The sequence below is a fragment of the Hippocampus zosterae genome, chromosome 5, assembly GCF_025434085.1.
Source record: "Hippocampus zosterae strain Florida chromosome 5, ASM2543408v3, whole genome shotgun sequence".
NCBI lineage: Eukaryota > Metazoa > Chordata > Actinopteri > Syngnathiformes > Syngnathidae > Hippocampus > Hippocampus zosterae.
In genome coordinates, this window is record NC_067455.1 from 9255797 (window position 1) to 9278534 (window position 22738).

The 22738-nt window shown below is 41.9% G+C and overlaps 1 protein-coding gene and 1 long non-coding RNA gene across 2 annotated transcripts in view; one reads left to right on the forward strand and one right to left on the reverse strand.

Annotated features, from left to right (window-relative positions):
• efna3b (ephrin-A3b) overlaps window positions 1-22738 on the reverse strand; it is a 62669-nt gene that overhangs the window by 12638 nt on the left and 27293 nt on the right. The window lies entirely within an intron of this gene.
• The window catches only part of LOC127601184 (uncharacterized), a 130698-nt gene that overhangs the window by 5385 nt on the left and 102575 nt on the right, over window positions 1-22738 (forward strand). The window lies entirely within an intron of this gene.

A 22738-nucleotide genomic window follows, 5' to 3' on the forward strand; every position in this document is an offset into this window, starting at 1 on the left:
TCACGGGGTGTGTGTGTTTTGTTGAAACGTCACAAGGGGGCAGCAGAGTGTCAGGCTGGGCCTGATGCAGCTTCTCCTCTCCTCGCCGGTTCTAGGTCAGGTCTCCAAGGAGATTATTATTCAATTATTAAATGAAGATCGAAACACTGCGCTCAGTGTCTTCCGCTCGCCGCCGCTCTCCTCAAACCCTCGTCCTTCTTCTCCCCCTCATTTCCTCGCTTTTATGGCTACATGAAGGCGTAATTAAATGTTAGTCTTTCATTCCGTTGTTTCCTGCCTCGACGAGATGTTTTTCTCCCTGGGCAATCGCAGTGTTCTTTTTTTCTTTTTATGTGAGCATGTGGTTTAGTTACGCCGGATTAGAGCAAAAAAAAAAAAGGAAGGAAAAAGGATCTTCAGACATAGAAATGAGAGATTTAGTTTGACAATTTGGTTTGAAAGGAGGACTCTGTGAAGAACCATTTGGTAACTTCGAAGCAAGTCAAAATGCGACGTTCCTAGAGGACAACGTGATTTTGAGCAGCAATGAAATACAAGTACAAAAAAAAAAAAAATCATAAAAACGTTTAAAATAACGAGATGTAAAAAAACCCAAAACGTAATGAAAGTGACTAAACATGTGAAGAAAAGGAAAAAAGGTACAAAGCTCTAAAGTCATAGAAAAATATTTTAGGATTTAAAATAAATGGGTGCTTCATGAAGTGCATCTATGCAGATGCTATTTTCATTTTGTAAAACAAACTGTTACCGTTACCATACAACTCTGAAAATCAACATGTCCTTTTTTAAAAATTCTGTATTTTATTTTTACTGTCTTTCATTAATCATCATCCATCAACATTTCAATCCAAGACTTTTACCACGCTAAAATTATACCGTCTATCGACTTACTATAAGTTTATTAACTTGGTGTCTCACACATTTATGACGCATCAACATTCACAAAATGTCACCGTTGTTGCATGATACAAGTGGACTTTTTTCTGAAAGCCAATTTTAATAATTTCAAATGTAAGGATGAGACATTTATATTTAAAACCTTGTACATGTATTAGAGGACGACAGGACTTTATGGCGACTTTTCAGGGTGAGGTTCATCGGGCTCTTGAAATTGCTTCATTTCTTCACCTTTATTATTCTTCCATGAAGTAAGTTTGTCTGGCGGTAGATGTTTTTATGCTCCAGATGGCGCCATCTAATGCATCGTGGTGTCAAGGAAGTATGTACAAGTAAATTGAGGAGTTTCATTTAGCCAAAAGTAAAGCTTTGCTACCATCTGGTGGCATGTACACGCAATTACAAACCTTTTGGCAGGGCCTTAAAAGTCCTTGCAATTTTTTTCCCCTCCGAATTTGTGCTCGAAAAACCTTTCATCGCTCGTTTCAAAAAACAATCTAGCAAACACACACACTCACTTTACTTCCTAATACGGTTCCTTACATCATAAAGAGTCTTTTTCTTCTCGTGTTTACAACTGACTTTTTGAGTCAGCAGAAATAGAGCCATTGTAGCGGGTGTCGCCTTCTCCCCCGCTGCACTGGAGGCTTTTGTTGCGTTGGATCAGTCTAACAAAATAGTGTCAAATGTTTCAAGGAGGCAACGCCATTTATCAGTGTCTTTAAAAAAAAAGAGCAATGTAGAATGCGTGAATCTTCTAACGAGGAAGTCTGAATGCAGATCAACCGAGGGAGCGGTGGGAGCTAAAATGGAGCAGTCACGTAAAAAGGAAAAAAAAAAAAAAAGAAAGAGTTTTAGTGCTTGCAAAGACTAGCAGGGGAGAAAACAAAGAGAGGGAAATGAGCTTGGAGCATCTTGAGTAATCTGGAAGCAAATCCCCGCTTTAAGATAAAAGCAGGTTTTACCATCCCCACTGTGTCAGCGTGTGTGTGTGTGTGTGTGTGTGTGTATGTGTGAGTGTGTGTGGGTGCATGCGTGCGTGCACCTGCTTTGCTTTTCTGCTGTGGACAAGCATTTACTGTGTGTGTGTGTGTGTGTGTGAGACATCAAAGCATCAAACTAGAATCTTACTGACTTCTAAACTGGATGGAAGGCGTGGATCAAACCAAATATGAAGGAAACACAATTTTAACCGCAGGACAATATTTAACTAATCTTGAATCCAGCAACTGTAATGAACACGAGGAGGGGGGGAAAAAACAACCCCCACACCCCCCCCAAAAAAAAGATCAGCCCAAAAGCAGAATGACTTTGGATACTGCAGGAAGGAGTTTTCAACCATCCGTCCAGTTGTATGTACCTCTGCAGGCTAATCAAAAAGGAATGTTAAACAAAATAACAGCCACACAGTCTCGGGGAAATGGACTGAAACGCCAAATGCTGCGCAACACTTAAACGACACAAACGACTGAGGAAGTCCACAAAAATATTGATATATTGATCCAAATTGGCACGTGAAGGACCATTGGAAGTAACGGACTTATTTAGTGGCGTACGATGTGGGCTTTAGTGGTTTCCCTCCTGCAGGGAGCCTGAAGATTTCACTGGCAGCTGGAGAAAACGATAGACGAGAATATATTGCTATGAAACCAGGTAAAATAAGAACAGATGTGGGGGTGGGGGGTTCCCCCCCTTACTGGAAATGCAAAATAAGGTTCCAAGTAGAAAGCAATAGAAGAGTGAGTGACACAAATTTTGACTTAAACGTGTTTGAAATACAATGGGCCTCAATTGAAAACCTCTTGACTTGTTTTTTGAGGTACACTTAGGCCTACTACGCTACTGTATTTCTTTTGTTGGTCGTGTTGGTGGTACTTTGAGAGATAAATATTTCTTAAGCGGGACTTGATTTGCAATATTCAACAATTTTGCTCATTCATGATGATAAAGCAACACTGCGTGGCACAATCACAAGGAATTGTTTGATTAGATACGCTCTGTGATTACATCAAGTGGGAAATCCAACCCAAGCCGATAGCCGAGCGAGTTAAAAAAAAAATTCTCAGTTGCGAATGAAATGTGGCCACCGGATGCTTACGTTGCACAATTGTTTGTTTGGTCAAATTTAATGTGACACTTTCCATCCTCTCAGCGTCACATTTCTTCCGTGAGCTTTTACGTTTCAATAACGGAATCCATCAAAGTGCGTCCGTTTAGACTGTAGAGGGAAAATGGATTTTTGTGTTATTCCAAAATACCATAATGGATTTCCATTTGCCTTGATGGAGTTTATTACATAAAAAAATGCTCCTGGGAAATAAGTGAGAGAGGGAAGGAAACAAAGTGGTTTTGTCTCTGTTTCCCTTCATGTTTCATGTTAGATCACTTCTCATTCCATCTCTCGCACGAATACAAAAATGATGTGATAATATTACCGTATGAAAAGATTATTTGCTGGGTTTGTTCGATCGTCTAGCCAGATGTAATTTTTAAAAAACATTTAATCTTATGAATAGAGGACAAGTCTTGAGAGAGACAATGGCAAGTGGTGTCAAACAATCACTAAAATTATTGTTGGCATGGTCTACTTTTGTTATTTTTAATAACCCTGCCAAATTTTAAACAAGTGGAAAAAAAGGTGAATAAAACGAGGCTTTTAAAAAAAGTTGAAAAATCAAGCCATTCTCAAAATGCTGTGGATGAAACCACGTCCACCTGTTTTAGCCACGCCCGCTCCCCCCCACAAAAACCAAAAACAAAAACCAAAATGGTGAAAATTTTTGTTACAGGAATTTGTTACAGGATATCTCCACACTAGAGTACTAAACATTTTTCGGTCTTTGAACATTTTCAGCAATTATTTTAAAAATTGTGTCGTGTATTTTGAAACAAATCTCAGAAATTTCACAGGGGTTGTACTTGATACATCCTACTCTCTGTAGTGGAGTAAACAAACGCTGAGGCAATACATGAATCGTAGGTCAGTTATCAGTTCTGCACACTAATAAAGAGGAGGCAATGTTTTTTTTTTATTATAAAGATGGATCGAGAGTTGGCTTTATTGTATGGAAGCGCCTTACAAATGTACATTCCCCAGACATCATCTCTTTTATCGTAAATTGCACATAACGGAAGCACCGTTACATGCCTGCGCCCAGCGGAGAGCAGTTTCTCACTCTCTATTATTTTTCCACGCCTAACCAGTCTTGCTCCTCCGGTGGATGACGTGCAAAAGCTCACCAGTGCCCTTTTGAAAACACTCTCCAGTGGGAAATAATATTAACAGGTACATTTTGTACTAGGGCTTATTAAAACCCCATTGTTCAGGAGAATGCGTCTTAATTGGAAATGGAGGAATCATCTCATCAGCAGCCTTGAAAAATTGGCGTGGAGGCCATTAGCAAGACAAGAACGAAGCAGAATGAGGTAATTGCTCAACTGTCCACTGTTGAATTACACATGTAACTGCATATTAATATCGTTTCGTCATACAAGTGGATGGAGAAACCTCATTCACGCTTGAACTGATTACGTCTTTGGGTGCGACAAGTTTCGTCTTCAACATGAACGCTAAAGTTAGCCTTTCCCGTGTTTATTTGTAGGGTGACTGCTCATGTTTTTAGCTCACGGAACGCACAATTAAAATTCTATTTACCATCACGACACACCGTTCCATCGCCGCGTGAGTTATAGGCGTCTAATCACGCGACATCATCGCTAGAGATGACACACCCTGTCACTGGAGGCGAGCCAGTTAAACAGGCGTGGATGTGGCGGCGTTACCAACGGATTCGCCTTCATCTAATTATGTGCACATGTCTTTGTCGTACATCATAATCATATTACAGAATACGATTCCACAGCGGAACCTCGGAAGTTAAACAACACATTCTGTATAGGTTGAAGATTTTCAAACCATTCCCCCCCACCCCCCCCCAACGTACTACAATGGGAATTGAATGAAACTGCTGCTATTATAAAAGACAAAATAATGCACAGTGGTACGTACACATACACATTAGAAAATGTTATTTTCTATAAAGAAAAATATCACTCTAAAATGCACTTTAGAGGGAAAAAAATATTTTTTTTTGGCCTCATTTTTGCACCCCCAAGACATTAACAAAGGCTGCAAAAAACTTTTTAAAAAATCTGCGAATAGACGGGTGTCAAATCGTGAGTATATATGGGTCCTCCGTACATTAAGCCGGTCAAAGTTGCTCAATGAGCCACAGTAGCAATATTACCGGTTCTCATTTTTTCGCAGAGGATAAAGAATATATGCCTGGGAGTATCATTATACTGTATATATATTTTTATCTACATTTGTTGCTCTGTCATTTGTGTTGAAATATGTGTTGCTTAAAGTCCATAACGCCGTGATACTATTTGTTAACCTGTTCTAAGGCCTTTTGGACTGTTAACATGAATCGACGCAGAGTTTAACAAGGTCAAGCTATGTGTTGGTTTGAAATACACAACATATTCTCTGTTTTGTGTTTAGTTTGACAACAGATGACAAATGTTAGTTCGGTGGCTTGTACGTTATACAAAACGAATGGCTAACAGTCAAGTTACATGCAATTTACATCAGCCTTGCTTGGGTCAAAATGTGTCACTGATATTTACCTTTTCCTTGATACCACAACGGGTCGCCTTAAGTTAAAACAGGAAGTTCAAATAGTCAAAGCAAAAGCGAATCACACTTCCGTAGGTAGTTCTTAAGATGCTCAGTGAGCAGTGGTCTCATAACAACTGAAAGACTGGGCATGGTATACCACTGGAGTTACCGTTAAACACGGTCGATTAACAATGGAATGGCAGTATGTGCAGAAATGTTCAGCTTTATAGAAATGGGCCCAAATAGATGTAAGTCTGTGCTATCTTCAAAGCAGACCGGCCATGTTGCAAACATTGCGATTCAGGATTTAAAAGCTGTTCAGCCTCCCGGGGGCCACCATTCTTCATCTCATCTTATTCCAGCACAGGGATGCCAATGGAGTGTGTGCGTTGTGCAGTGTGTGTGTGTGTGTTGGGGCGGGGGGAGTCCAATCAGGCATCAGAGCGGAGGATAGAAGGTAACATCTCTCCTGCTGAATGGAGACTCCCAGACATGTGTAGCATGACTGACACTGCCATCAAACACCGAGGAAAATCTTCCTACCCCAGCTCCCTCAGGTCACAAGTCTTTTTTTTTTCCATCTTTGTGTCCTAACTTCCATTCAGTCTCTCTCTGATTTTTGTACTTTTATTTTGATTTTTTATCCCTTGGATAAATACAGACGAGAGCTAAAAACTTTTGATAGCGATGCCGCCTTTGGTACACCTGCGCAATCGATTGAGATCTAACACAATAGATTAATCCAAATCTCTCTTGTCAAAACAAGGACGAGAACGCTTATTGTGGCTGCAATTTGTACTGATGTAGAACCGCGGCGCATCACAATGCGAGACGTACAGCGAGGCAGCAGTGACGGGCGGTGTTTATTTATTCAGCTGAGAATAGAAGGAGGCATATATTAGGGAGGAGGTGTTTATGTGTATGCATTTTTAAAATAATCTTACTGGTTTCGTGCCATTTATGTCAAGTGAAAAGTAAAGATTACAAGAAAGGGAGGCAGATTGGGCGTAAAATAATTCATCGCTCTGGAATATAAACACAGATGCAAACAACATTGTGGAGCGATCGTATGTCAGCCTAAGCTCATTTTTAACACGCTGAGGATGTCATCACATTATCCACATGAATAAACAAAATGGGGACAGACAGTAGCAGATGTTAGTTCATGGGACAGTTGTAACATTTGAAATCGACACCGGGTCCGAACCTAATTTGATTCATGAGAAAGATTTCAAGATACTGACTGAAAAGCCTGAAAAGGTCAGAGGAAAAAAAAAAATCACACCCCATGAAGGCTTATAATAATCAGCCACAACAAACAAAAAGAAAAAGCAGAGCATCTATTGTATAAAGACTGCCAATATGAAAATACTCATTACTCAATACTCAATACTCAACAAGGCAAAGGGCCAGAGCACCAGCACACCAAGGGAAGTGAAGACATCGGGCCTCAACTGGTGTTGAATCGATTTTTAAAAATGAAATGTAAATCATAAATAAATAAATAAATAAATACATAAATAAGTAAATAAAAAAAATATTTATTCTACAAATATCTTATGAATGCTATCTTTTATATCGCACGTATATTTAACTGTGTACAGTTCTTTTCTGAAACATAAATTTTTTTATTACTTTTATACTGTCATGATTCGGTTTAGGGACCAACAGGTGGCACTGTAGGGCTCCCCTGGCAGCTGCACACCTGTTGGTCATAACTAATTAGGGCTTTAAAAGGACTCCCAGCCTGAACACTCAGTGTCGGGTCATTGTTGCTTCTCGCTACTGTCATGTGTGTTGCTGTTTGCTCTTGTTTTCTGTCATGTTTTGTGCATTGTTATGTTTTACATTTAGTCATGGTTTTTGTTTGATACTTTGGACTTTGTGTGTTTTGGATTTAGTTTTCTTTGTTTTAAATACAATTCTTCAAATACACCCCACTCCTCCCTCCTGCCTGCTTTTTGGGGTCCACCACCACTTTGCTACGTGACATATACAATCCCCCCAATTTTGCTGCTGTAGACTGCAAATTTTCCCATCTTATCTTATCTTCTCTTTCAATGTAGCTGAGCATATGTGGCCATAATGTACAGTACATTTATCCCTGGTATCCAAGTTGGTCCTTATTCAGTGATTGTCTTCGGCCCGGTTATCAGAACAGCTTCTAAATCTGTTCCCGGCCGTTTTCGCGCATGTCAAGCTTAAGTAAATCAGCCACAGAGATGGTAAGTGTACATCTGCCTTCTAAGGATCAGGCAGTAACTTGACTGAGGACCTTTGCTTACTTGTCCTAGAACTCCAAACATTCACTCCTCACAAAAGGAGAAGGGTCGAATATTTTGACGGGTCTCATGTATTGGATGCGCAGACGTACCTAATGAAGTGGCTGACGGGTGTACTTTCTTCAAGCAGAAATCAATAAGTGTCTGGAGTGTGTCAAACTGGCTGGAATATCCTTTTTTTCGAGGGTGATACAACACGTATTCTCTCTCCTCATGGTCCATTTGTGGTTATCGATAAAAGTGTTGCAGTTTCCAAAATCTTTTCATTCTCCTGCCGGGTTTCTCTCCCTCACCCTTTCTCCCTCTTCTCATCTTCGCAGCATCCCGTCTTTTTTCTCCTCCGACCATCAATCCTGGCTATCTTTTGCTCTCTCTGCCTGCACATCTCAAAGATGTGTACAAGCCGCGCCAATCCAACGGTGGGCCCTTGAACGGGTACCGTTTGGACAAAAGTGTTGGGACCTCATGTTGGGACCACACTCTTGAAAAGTGAGGAAAATATGGAGTCGTTCTGCTTGAATAGAGCTGCGCTGGGCCAGGGTGGTTCAGGAAATTTCCTCGATTTACAATGGGGGAGGGGGGGACAAGGGGGGAATTAAAAATCATTTTATGACTTGTTTTTTGTCGGTTGCTATTTACTGTATATCTGAAACGCAGCGAAATGAACGCTTCTAAAATAGACGGTTCTCTGTATGTCAGAATTTTTTTCCCACAACAACTACAAACCCCCCCCCCCAAAAAAAGCAAAACTAATTTAAAAGTTAATCTTGACGAATGCTGCGACTTTCGAAGCTTATTTATTTATGATGCATGTTCCCCCTGTGCTTTGAAAATGGATGGGCGGATGGGGACGTTCGACCTAGTTCCACTGTATTTTTTTTTATTTTTTATGTTGCCGTCCAGCAAAAAAACAAAACAAAAACCCTACTGTCTTTCAAGACATTTTTTTATTTTATCAAAGGAAAGTTTAATTCACTTTTTTGATTGACAGCCGCAATATGACATCCATATTCCATTTACATCGTCAAAAACGTAAACATATCTCATCTCTCTTTCCGCAATCATGTGTGAGCGCGACATGGAAGGGAAGCCGAAGCCGAGATTCAAAAATGGCAGGCAGCCCGCCACAAACCGCCGGTCCAACGTGCTGACATGTACGCGCATGTTCACTCTTTTTTCCTCATCGATCAAATCTGCAGTATATCGTGGGTGCATAACAATCACGAGCGCAATCGATGAGGTGGAGACTAAAAGAGGAAACTAAGGGAGGAACAGATATACTGTCGGTGAAAAAAAACAAAACACAAACAAATGAGGTCTTAAGCGGTGATCAAAGGGAAATGTTGGTTGGGGATAAAAGCCTGACAAGGTTTTACGACCCTTAATTTGATTTGGCTTTCACCTTTTCTTATCAAGCACTTGACAAGCATCCAGTATATGCATATCTCGTCACTTCTCTCTGGCAAAGCCTCAATCCCTTTCCCTTTATTCCGTCCCTTTTGCTCCCCATCAGTCTTTTCAGGGTGGTTGGGGGCTCTCCATCCCCGCACGCTGCCCAAACGGGGGCGGAGGGGACGTAGGCCGAGCGAGAGGGCGTGCAAGTTGTTGGCAAAGCTCTGCTATGATTGAGGTTGATGCAGTCGGATGGCTGTGGATAGACTCAGCACTCAGCCAGACATTACCTTCTGACCCAGCTATTGATTCTCGCATTCACTGCCCCGAATAACACAACGCCCGCCTGACCCTGCTCGCGCAACAACCACACTGAAGCACACACACACACACACACGCGCACGCACGGGCACACACTCGTGCATAGAGTGGTCCAGATTGATCGTGTAGCGTCGTCCTGTGAAAGCTGATCAATGTGCCGCATAACAATCACTCTGCTACTTCCTGGCTCAGCGTGATGGTCCTCCGTCCCACTGACTGATATGTTTGGGTCAGGCGCTGAAGGCTCTAATATCAGTCCTTCGGGAGTGGGGGGGAGAACTCCAGCAATGTTTCCAAAGATAACAACATCACCCGGGACCGTCTCCTGAGCCACATTCAAAAGGAGATCCGACGGAAAAAGACATTATTTTCCAGGCAGAGAGATGATGTGGGGTTGGAAAAAAAAAAATCTTGGCGTAGATAATATTTGCCTAAAGTGGAAAGGTGGAAAAGATCTGCCTCATAAAAGACATCACATATGAAGAACGGCTGTGAGCTTGTGACTTTGCTCACTGTGAGATACTGAAACCTCAAAAGGAGAGCACAATCTTTTTCGGAAAACTGTACGAAAATTCAGCGGACTTGCAAAAAGTTGAGTTCCCCACAATGACAGATGGTGAGCTTAACCTAATCGGCAAAACCCTGACCGAAACAAATCTACACATAAGATAAACGTAACCTAAACCATTCCCACAATAACTTAACCTGCCCGTAAACAATCCTAACCGACACCAACTTAACATGACCCAAACAAACTGAACCCAAATCCTAAACAAACCTAAAATGTGGTCATCTATAAATTAACTTGACCGATACAATCCTACAGAAACCCAACTTGACCTCAACAAACAGATTTTCCAAACAAAACGTCACTCTCCTTTCATGCTCCAAACAAACTCAACCTGCCAGATTATTCAATTGTTTAACCTGACCTAAACAACCCCACCTTAGAGATAAGAAAAACCTTTATTTGTCTTTAAATGGAGAAATTCCCAAACTAAACAAACTGATCATAAAAAAAAACCCTTCAGGAACTTAACCTGACCAAAAGTAAACGCTAACAAAATGAACCTAACATAAACACATCTACACTAACCTAAACAAACCGAACCTGATTGAACTTAAAGAAACGTAACTGACCTAAACAAACCTACAGTCACTGACTCTGATCTAAACCAACCTAACTGGACCGAAACAAACCTGAAGCTTCGACTCTATTCCAACTGCAAGACCCCCCCCCCCCAAAAAAAAAACCCCGCACATGCTTTAAACAGGGTCAGAATAATTTGCCACAGCTATTTGAGCAAAGTCGTATATTCTGACAAGTTAGACACAGGGCAGCGGATTTGATGACTGTAAATCCGAGGAGACTAAGCTGAAAAGAAAGAGTCCTAATGGGCTTCCAAGACAAAACCACAGCTGGCTTTCAACATTAGTCGCCATGGTGACAGAAGAAGCCCTCGCCATGGAGCTTTTGTAGGCCCCCAAAAAAAGAAGAAAAAAAGAGGGAGGAAGGAGGAGGCTGCGGGAGTTCATTGCTTGGTCTTCCAATCCATCCATTCGCTTTTTATCCACATCCCTCCTCAGACTCCCTAATGGCTAATTAAGTAGCACTTATTACTGCTGCACATTATCACAAATCATCAGCTATTACTGTGTTCGATCCCGTTTTTTTTTTTCGAGAGTAGAAATTCTCCCCCCCCCCCCCTCCCTCATCTCCCTTTGGTTTGAAAATTGAACAAAGAACAAGACTATGAGCAGCGGAGGAGGCTGAGTGGATACCGTGGACTGTGGACAATAACCTGGCTTTTATGACTCAGTCATATTCACAAGCACGTGAATTATAGGGGAGATATTTTTTCAAGATGCTGGTATGGGTCCGAGAAAAATCCCATTTGAAGTCAGCGTGTTTGACATTATGTATAATTTTTATGTCTGCCATGATTAAGATTTGGATCCATCACGGGAAGTATTTGTCAGCGTCTGAAAGTTGTGATTTAGATTATTGACAGCAGTCGTTGTTTATGTTGATTTACTTTTCATTGGATACGAAAAGCGGTATGTATACTTATACAAATACAGTCCGCCGACTTGTAAAAACGCACCGATACTACATACCCATACAACTTCACCCTCGTGACATTCTGTATACTTTCCGGGTGGGGAAACGTGTCAGCCGTGGGACGATAATTGAAAGTCAAACTTGCCAACCGCACATTGGAATGTCGTGTCCGAGATTCGAACCCACAACTGCAGAGCTGAGGCAGACGTTCTTACCAGTTGGCCGCCATTTTGTGGTCTCACAAAGAAACACAAATAGAGCAATTTAATTATTTTTTTTTGTTGGGTGTATCAATAGTAATATGTTTTCCGTTGTCATCTATTGTATTGTTATTGTCGAGCGCATGCTGCTGATTCCAGAAAATGTAACCCCCCCCCCCCTCCAAAACAACAACAACAACAGAAATACAGTCCTTTTTTCTTTTCATAGGACACGCAAGGTTAGAGATACTTCAGCGACGAAACTTTGCGGGCTTGAGAACAATTAATCAATCTGATGCGTCAGATGGTTTTGTTTATACACATATTTTCCTTCATCAATCCGTCTGGTGAAGAGCCAAAATAAATAGCTCGGAGTCGGCCAAGCGCTTTCATAACCTCAACCCGACCACCAACTAAATTAATTCCATGTTTCGCTCTCCAAAAAAAAAAAAAGCACAACCGTTAAAAAGCAAATGGGAAACTCATGCTCAATCCATTTTGGAAGTAACAGACGGGGAGGCACAATATTACAACATCCACAAAACTAGCATAGTACTAGCTTAGCATCCAGTTTTTTTTTTTTTTAAAGGCAAGGGTTTCAAAACCTCCTTTCCAAAAAGAAAAGCCTTCATTGCTGTTCTTTAGATTAAATTCAGATCAAACTGCGAGCACAACAGTTCCTCCCGTTCTTCCGTAATGAAGTCATCCAAAGCGGACCTTGATGGATTTAGCTTTTTTTGTTGTTGTTGTTGTTGTTGTCCAACATGTCTCCAGAAATATGCTCCATGTGCTCACATCATCATCTGTTTGTCTTGACGTGGTGAAGTTCCAATCTAATTCTTGTACGCTCTGCTCTCTCATTAACTGAAAACAATTGGATGCTATTGCAACGAGGTGGCATTTAAAAAAAATGTAATTTATTTATTTTTATTTTTATTTTAGCATAGCCTCGAGGCCCAGTTGGTTCGACATTCAAACACATCTTCCTTTGTTGTGTTGGTGCCCAGAGACGTGGGTAAAATAAATGAAAGGTATTCACCCATTATTGCTGTTGACGTGAAAGCCAGCAGATTGGAACAGATTGTTCATTGAAGAGTTTCAAGCTCAATTGGCCATTATGAAAAATAATTATCTGTCAAAAGAAATCACTGGAGCAAAACAATGCGAGGGAAAAAAAAACAATGCTCAGACTCTCTTCTTTTCTACTTTCTGCATAAACTGACTTCTCACTGTGAGAAATGCATGCACATGACACACATTTATTGTTAATGGGGATTGTAAATAGCAAATCTTCAAATGTCTTTCAAATTTCGCTAATGTCACTAAACACACTCCAAAAGGAACAAATAATACTGTAGAGCATTGCGGTGTAGCCTCTTACTTTGTAAATGCTAACATTATTTCAGAAATACTTTTTACAATGGTGCGCGAGTAATTTTATCATTTTAATTGGAATATACAGTGCTTAACTTGTCTTTAAAGTCCTTGTTAAGTGAGAAGAAACATATCTCCCTCCGCAGCGGAAACTATGCTTAATTTCAATGATTGAAAACAAAATGGCCGCCTAACGAATCGCTAACAAACACTGACGTAGTTCAGTCACCTCAACTCAACTCATTTTTATTTACCGGTATATAGCGGCTTTCACAACAGCTGCAGCAGTAACAAAGTGCTTTACGGCTACCATAATATGAAACGTAAGACATAATAAACATAAAACAGCAGAACACAAAAGATAAAATATGAACAATAATACAATTACAACAGCCATTCCGACATACGCTTTGTTGTTGAATTCTGGGCGGGCATAGTGGGTTCTGTTTAAGAAAAAAAAAAAACTCCCCCCCCACCCATTTTGTTCAAGGTCTTCTAAAGATTTTAAATCATCTCCCCCACCCCACGTTTATTTATTGAAGAAACCACATATTAGTTGTTTAAAATTGTTTGTAAAGTTTTCTGTTAATGCCTTGAAACGTCAATGTACGTTCCCGTAATTTTTGTACGCTCTGTTTTTGCCACTGTGCTTCAGAATGCCATTGCCGTTAGTGTTTGTAAATGCTTGCAGCCGTCGTTTCTTTGCTTGTGTGAAGCACATTGAGTTGTCTTGTGCAAGAAATATGCGATATAGAGAAAAAAAACTGTCTTACAATGCAGTGTCTTCTATTCAGTGATAAGTGTGAATTCTTTTCAGTATACAGTACGACTGATTGGTGACCCGTCAGCTGGGATAGTTTGCGGGTTTCCTGCAAAATGTATTTCACATAGCTGGGAAAGCACTGCGGAATATATGTGTGTTTTGTGGGGTTTCTTTTTGTCACGACTTGGTGATGTGGTGATTCTCTCCAGTGAACATGAGCCGACTCTGTCAGACTCAAGAGTCCATCAGTGGAACATCCTTCTCCCATTTCCCACCTCCATATCATCCCCCCCCCCCAATCCCCACCCGCCCTCTGTCTCTCCATTCTTATCAGCCTCTCTCTCAATCTGTCTCTCCTTCCATTTCATATTTCACGTTCAATCTTTTTGACAGCGCTCTACGCCGACACCTGAGGCTCTATCCTTCGTCTCCCCTCCACTGGCCCGTCAATGTGTCGACTCTTCGCCCAACCGTCCATCCCTCTTTCCCCTGCTCGCTCCTGATGTCAATATGTCTAACGGTGTGGTGGCCAGCTGTCAATCATCGCGTGGCAGTCAGCAAAATGTGCATTGACGCGGACCTGTGTGAGCGCGTATTCAATAAAACATCACACACAAAGACCTGACCTGCTTTCACTGCCTTTGAAGCTCAATGTGACTCGATAGAAGCCGTGTACAAAAACAACAAACACCTTTTACGACCTGAACGCTTCGGCATGAAATTGTGGAATGGTGAAAGGCATACTATTACGGGGAGGTGGGGGACAAAAGCCAACAACTATAATTCCTGGCTTAAGGATGCGTATTTAAATGTCACTTTATTGATACAATAGTGACTTTAAAAACATAAAATTAGCATATGTCACATTATTTTTAAAAAAAGGAATAAAGGTTCTCATGACATAACATGTCTCACAGTCTGCACCAAAATGAACCCTTTCATACACCCTGTAACCCGATAATATGATAAGCTGTCCACTAGAGTAACCGCTGTGCCTGAAAGGGTTAAGCTGAGCTAACCAGCTAACAAACTCAACTTCTAACAAACAGCAAATCCATTACGATAAAACTATTCCAGGTCTAGCCGGCAAGATAATATTTATGTTGAGAGGGACGAAATTTCATCTGTGCTGTATGTTACACATACAGTACATTTGACAATAAAGTTTATCCAATCCAATCCAATAAACGGTCAACCTAATTAATTAAGAAGTTACCTAATAGAGCAATTTTACGAATTAACTAAGAGCCGATCTTCTGTTTGCTATGAGATGTGAAGAAGAGAGACGTATAACATGGAATTGCCAAAATAATCAAATGACAAGACAACTAACTACCTAACTAACAAAATATCGGTGGATATGAAAAAAAAATCACAGTTTTGCTTAATGAGGTGTTTCTTCAGCAAGTATAAAGTAACACTGTAATTAAAAAAAAGCATTATTTTGAAATAACAGGACTACAATCTAAAAACGGAATTGGAAAAGCCAAAATTGGCATTTATTCACCCCACCCCCCCAAAAAAGACTGATGTGGCTGCCGTCCTATATCGTGAATCAAACAGCGTGGCAAGAGTCCATTTCGGAGCCGATATTCTTCATATGGCCTTACGTTTCGCCAAGATGTGCCCATCTTTCCGAACGCCTTCTGAAATGTGCTGTATTTATTCATGCTCGGCCATTTATTCCAAAGCGTAGCGGAAGAACTGTGAGTGCTAACCAAGCCACCGCACATCCCGGCGCAACGCCACGCCATTGAAAGCCCTGCCTGCACCGCCCTGCTGCCCCATGATGAAATATGCATGGGGCATGAAGAGCATATGGACCATCCATCTCAATATCCTTTCCAGCCCACCGTTAAAAAAAAAAGATCATTAAAGTACACACACGCATTTATAAACACACACACACACACACAAACACACACACGCGCTATGCTTAATGGTTTATCAGTTTGAGTGCCAACTTTGTGCTGACGGAGCATATGCAATAACACACTCATGCACACACATTCAGGCGAGACAGCTGTGTACATTTGCTCACTCGCAATGCACAGCCGTAATCGAAATGCGTTACATCAGCAGCTGTCCCAACCGCACTAACATCTTGATTCGCTCCAAAAACGTACAATGTATCTTTCTTTTCTGTAAAAAAACACACACGCGCGCGCAACCTCTCTGTATTTTCTTGATGTCTCCTCTATCATTGTGTCAGTAACCTTCTGCTGCAGGGAATTCAAGAGACGTTGACACGCAGAGGCAATATATCCCGACACTCAAAGTTGGTGCATTTTGTCCCTAAGGCAAACAATTATTCTGAATCACGGATTGACAACCAATGACTAACTAACAAATAATTTGCAGCCAATTAGATTGCAAACTTTCCAGGTACCCTCCTAACTCATGAACTCCAGGAAAATGTAGATCACGTAGCACTTCCTAGGTAGCAACTAACGACTGTACGTGAAAGGTGCGCACAGTCCATAACATTGCAGAAGAAGTGAGATCGGTACATCCATACAGGTAAACTGCAAGATCCCCTCTTGCGGATGATGTCATCGTTCGTGCATGTGACAATTGGGCAGTGCTTGGCACTGACGTTTGTGCATCCCATAGTTTTCACCACACGGTCAGTGGGGTGCTATTAAAATATTATGTTCCATCCATCCATCCATCCGTGATCTGACCCGCTTGATAATTGGTACAATGAACTAATTTCGACATCGATTCAGCAGGATTGTCTCACGCTGTGTTTGTGAAAGAGTCACATTTGCTTGCAGTCTGAACATAGCCGAATTAACGAACACCAGGAAAACGGAGTCTGCTTCCTGTTAGCTGGCAACTAAATAGTTGACCGTCGATTTATCTAACCTTGTTCTTTAAACACAATGAGTGGGATCGTCCCTGATGTAAAGTCAATGATGCAGTTATCCATGACTTGCTCGAGTTACCATATTGTTTATTATTATGATGTCACATTTTCATTTTTAAACGAGTGAACATGATACCCTGAAATTGGCTTTATTTTGACGTGTGTCTGAGTTGTTTGATTGTGTTACTGCTGCTCTAGAAACGTAAGACTTGGTCGTGATATATTAAAGTGTGTTTGATGTATTACACAACATGTACGACATTGCATGAGTGGCAGCATCAAATCTCATCGAGCCAAACCACTAGCTTTTACACTTCCCCGATAAGAACCTGCTGGCCTCTTAAAGCAGCATTTTGCACTTTGGGATGGAGCCAAGTAGAACTCTATCTATTATTTATGAAGATCAGAATGCTCAGTTTTGATTGACACTGTCCCAATGGTATTCACTTTAAGTCTTTCAATATTAACAGTGATTAACTTCTTTTTGCGGGCGCCGTGGTGGTCGACTGTTTAGCACGTCCGCCTTACAGTGCAGAGGTGCAGGGTTCAAATTCCGGCTCCGGCCTTCCTGTGTGGCGTTTGAATGTTATGTTCTCGCCGTGCCTACATGGGTTTCTTGCGGTTACTGCGGTTTCTTTCCACATTCTAAAAACATGCATGGTAGGTTAAAGGAACACTCTAAATTGCCCCAAGGTGTGATTGCGAGTGCAAATGTTCGTCTATGTGTGCCCTGCGATTGGCTGGCAACCAGTTCAGGGTGTACCCTGCCTACTGCCTGATAACAGCTGGGATTGTCTCCAGCGCACCCGCAATCCACATGAGGATACGTAGATTGGCAAATGGAATGGGTGAACTTCTTTTCGCCTTGCGATTGGCAGCAGAGCAGCCTAGGGGTTTACCCTGCCTCTTGCCCAAAGTCAACCGCTGTATACACCACCTGTGGCCTTAAAGAGGAGCACAGATGATGGATGGATTGATAACATATTTTTTTTTAATGGCAATGCAAGACTATGGAAGTTTACCATGGTAAATTCTTGCTTAGAACATGGACTGCACGGTTACAAAAGACTTTTGAAGTTCCGTGTACCGGTGTAACCGAGAAAAATGCTTCTGTAGGATTCACTAATGAAGTGCAAATAGATTCCTTGTGTGGAGACTGATTAACGAGGTTAATCGTTACCGGCCTGCGGAGTAGAAAGACTTCATTTCAAAACACATGCTTTAGATGTTTGTTGCCTTGAGATTTGGTATTGCCGGTTTATTTTCTCGTTGCCTTACTTCACCTCGGTGAGTTCTCTACAGCCTCGGGAAGGCCGCCGGCGCTCTCGGCTGCCTCCTGGTTTGAAATTGTAAATGTGCACTTTGAAGGCAGATGTGCCACCTGCTCACCTCAGTTCCTCTGGACCTCATTTGACAGCCAATTTTAGGCACATGTATAAAAGACGCTGGTATATTTTCTGAAGCAGCTGGCTTAGGAGTTTGACTCCCCCCCCACCACCGCGATTCCCTCTGGCAAGGAATTTTTTCCCCGCTTCCTGCCACAACTGCCATCAAACGCAATTTCTTTCTGGTCTTGGTCACCGCCAATCTCTGCACTCTTGTGTAAAGTTGTAATCCCTTCGCCACCTGTCGTTTTACCTGCCTCCGTATCGGAGTCATTATCTCTTCGCCCTGTCCCCTCCTGTCAGATCCATCTAACCGCTCCTATGTAAAATATCTCCATCTGCTTTGCTTATCTACCACGGGTTTGACCCCCTTCCATCTCCTTGCTTGTATGGCTCCAACATCACCCCTCCCCACCCCACACCCCTGTCAGTCACTGTTTGAAATGCAGAAGGTTGCTGATTCGTTTATCCGTATCTACGGTGGGATCCGGTTTGTGGCGTTCCAAGTTAAGGTTCAGACAAACAACAGGCAATCCGTCCATAAGTTTGTTTATCACTGAGCCAGTGGCAGAGGAAGACAGACTGACTTATCTCTGTAGTAAAGTAACTTTTAAATAATTGAAAATGCCCTCCATTTGCTTGTAAAATGATCTCATAGCCACCTCCAGGTCTTGTTAAAATGGTCTAACGGGCGTGCATTTAGTTCAAAGGAATTCGACAATGAATTATGCACGTAGATGCAAGGTCATGTGCGCAGAGATGGTTGCTGGACTTAACTACAGTTTATCAACCGTAAATTATGGCTGCATCATGTGCTATATGAAGGTCTTTGGACAGCTACGATGACATGGAAAGCTGTCCACTGTAGTAACCGCTGTCCCTGAAAGGGTTCATTTACAAAAATAAATCTAAATAATGGCGATGTTTTCCATTGTGTCTGTGGCTCGGTCTCATTTTTGGAGACTTTTAAACAACAGATTCCAGTTTTGAGGATGATAAAGGCCCCGGTGAGGCACAACTACAAGAAAACATTCCCAAAGGCATACTCTAAAAATCTGGTTGGATGGCTTCGCAGAAGAGTGGAAGCTGTTTTCTATCGTGTCATTTGGGAGACATTTCTGTACGTTTTCACTTCTGGAAAAGAAATGATTTGAAACCCCTGAAGATAAAATATGCACCTGGAAGGTTTCGAGCATTATACACATCTGATGCACAATACTTCAAAGAGACGTGTACAAGAAAGTCAAAGTTGTCTGAGAAGGAACAAATGACATATGTGTTGTATTGATGCATCAGAGCAGGTTTACGTTTGTACTTGGCGCGGCTTTCATGAGTCAGAGAAGAAGCAGTCAACGGAACGAAAACCAGAAGGTAAGAAATAATGATCGGTGCCTTGACTGCTGGAATTGGGTAATGCATCAAATATGATCATGATATTGTGCTAAACTGCAGAATTATGTAATTTGGCTGAATCCCCCCTCCCCTATCAACACTACATCACAATATGCCTTTATTCCCCACCTCTCACTTTAACCTTGAGTTAAATGCATCATGACAAAACAACCGTTAATCTACATCATTCCAATTTTTGATCGATTGAGATATGAAAAGTATGTTTGTTATTGTGGTTGTAGTTTGCAACGGTGTAAAACCTGCAGCGCAACATACTGAAATCTGTTTTGTACAATTATATGTAAAGTAGTCAGTAAATTAGAAACAACTTGCAGGATGATGCAGTGCGGTTACGTACAACCACAAACTACAACCGAAACTGGCCATTATTGTAGATGCATGATTCATGTTCACATTTCTGTATTGGAAATAATTAAATTACATCCGTGCCTACAGGTGGACAAGATAGCAAGCCGGACATGCATGTCCACCGGTGCAAATAATGAGCAGGAGGATGAGAGAGCGAGACTATCATGCTGAAGACAGCTGTTTCAAACATTGTGTGCTTTTGTTCAGTCTACTTAAAAAAAAGGCTTCCATACAGCAGCGGGCCGCCAAGCGGAACATGCAGTAAGTCAACCAAACACTTGGCTTACAATTCAGCCATACACACGCACACACTTTCATCATGTACTTTTTGGGGAAAGGGGAGAGGTTTGGCCCCTGCAAAAAATGTTGGCGCCCACAGTGTGACTGTTGTCAGATTCAAGTCCCCACAGAGTCATTTTAACAAGCATACACACACACGCACACGCACACACACACACACACATGCACACGCACACATGCACACGCACACATGCACACGCACACACACACACACACGAGGAGGGATGGCAACAGACCTGTGGGTTACAGTTCCACAAGGTCTGTTTCTGACTCTGGTGAAATGTGATGAAACCGGCAGCGGGCCAATCAGAGAAGACCATTAGCCAACCAGGGAATAACCTACAGGTCAGCCAGCCACACACAGACACACACACACATACACACACACACAGACACACACACACACACATACTCGCACTGTAGCAAACCGTATCATCCTCATGTTCCCATTTAAATCTCAGTTCTGTTCAATGCAAGCTGAACAGAACCCTCCCTGCTTTCCTGGCTATCAAGTGTTGCATGTAGACGGTAATTGGACCGCTTGTAATTGGTTGTGGTCCACTGCTTCCAAGAGTAAATGTCGTCTTTGCATAAACACACGTCCTTGTCTGTGCTGAACGTGTTTTTTTTTTTTGTATGATTAGCTGTATTTTGCGTGGGGAAACTGAGGTGAGGAGGTGAATAGGAGGGGGTGAAAAACGAGTGAAAATGAGATGGGGGGAAGGGAAGAGGGGTGAGAAAAAGCTGTAAAAGTCAGCACGACAACAAATGGTAGTGTTTGCAGCTGCAGGAACCTTGACGCTTGGCTCATGCCCTGTGAGTGTTCATTTGTGATTGTGACTCCACAAACATGGTGGAGGAGTCACTCCACCAACATGGTGGAGGAATCGGTCCATAAACGTGGTGGAATCAACCTACAAACATGATGGGTCTGACCGATATGGATTTTTTTTTTAAGGGCTATTCCCTCTTTTGATGGGGGAAAAAAATGATTAATTGTCTGATTAGTTTGAAAAATTATACAGTGTCATGCATAAAATAATGCACGGCTTAAGTGCTGTTGTGAAAGCTTTACTTTAGCCTAGTGCCTAAGATTAATTTTGAAAAAGATGTTAAAAACAGCACCGATTTCAAAACAAATTTAAGATTGTCGACTTCATATAAGATGCCAAAGAGGCCCATGTCACCAAAGTCCGATGTACAAGCTCCACGGGGACAAAACACCATGACTTCATTTTTCTTTTAGTTGAATTTCAAGATGTTTAGTGGCATCCGAGATTTGCTTTCCTCCAGGCAGGACAAAAGTTGCCTTAAGGAGAAAGCATCCTTTTTGCCTAACGGAACATCAAGCTGACTGTCCGCCGCACAGCAATGAAAGGAAATACCATGCTTTCTTAAAATGGAACCTGGGCGCGGGAAATACAATGACATCAGAAACGGCCCTAAAATTGAACCTTGTGGAACACCATGTGACAGTAAATCACCCTAAAAACGTGGCAGAATAACTCCACAGACAGGGTAGAGGAACCACTCCACAAAACTGGTACTTACAACAGATGGCGGAGGGAGAATCACTTAACACCATGATGGAATCGCCACACCCCGCCCCCCACACACACGCATAGAGTTATCAGCACTGAGACAAAGGTGGAGGAGTTACTCCACAAACAGTAACTGACACCACTCGACATGGTGATTCATACCTGCAGCTCGAAGGAAAGCGGCGTGCAGTGCTGTAATTCATTCACAGTTGATTTGCTTCAGTGTGTTTTTGACACTCTCTTCCTCTTACACACACACACCCACACACACACACACAGTCATCAGCATGTTATGAGATGAGACAAAGGCCTCTCGCCAAAGAGCAGCGTCAGCGTTTGTCTTCTCTTTTATTACCCGCTCGTCTCTCGCATCCCCCCATCGCAAAGTGTTGGCTACCTTCCTCCTCCACCTCACACCACTTCCTTCCCTCTCCAGTCATCCCTTCCACTCACTCCATCCCACCTCCATCACATTCTCTCGGTGCAATTGTGCATGCACGGTGGCGTTTAATGCATCTCACCGCTCCTAGGGCTGAACACATCATTCTCACGTCCTATTGTTGTATTTATTTATTTATTTTTACAGGTGGTGCCGTGCGAAAGAATAGGCTTCACAAACTGTATTGTGCATGTTTTTTCCCGCCGACATACATTATGAACTGTGCAAGGGGCAAAATGAACCCTCTTCAGCAAGCGTAGGTGGTGAAGATGAGATTCTATTGTTCAGCAAGACATGGCAGAGCCAAGAACTTCCACTTTCTTGAGGACAAAAAAAAAAAAAAATCACACAGTGATTCATTATGTTAAACACGGCCTCAGCCCATTTGTCGATCAGACAGCTTGTTGCTGTGTTCTCCTCCATAACCAAATAATTTAGTAGGATAAATTTTCAGGAAGTTAAAAACTTGATGAATGACAATTAGATGCTTTGCTAAGTGGCGTCAGCGAGTGACGGCCATTAGTGTGAACT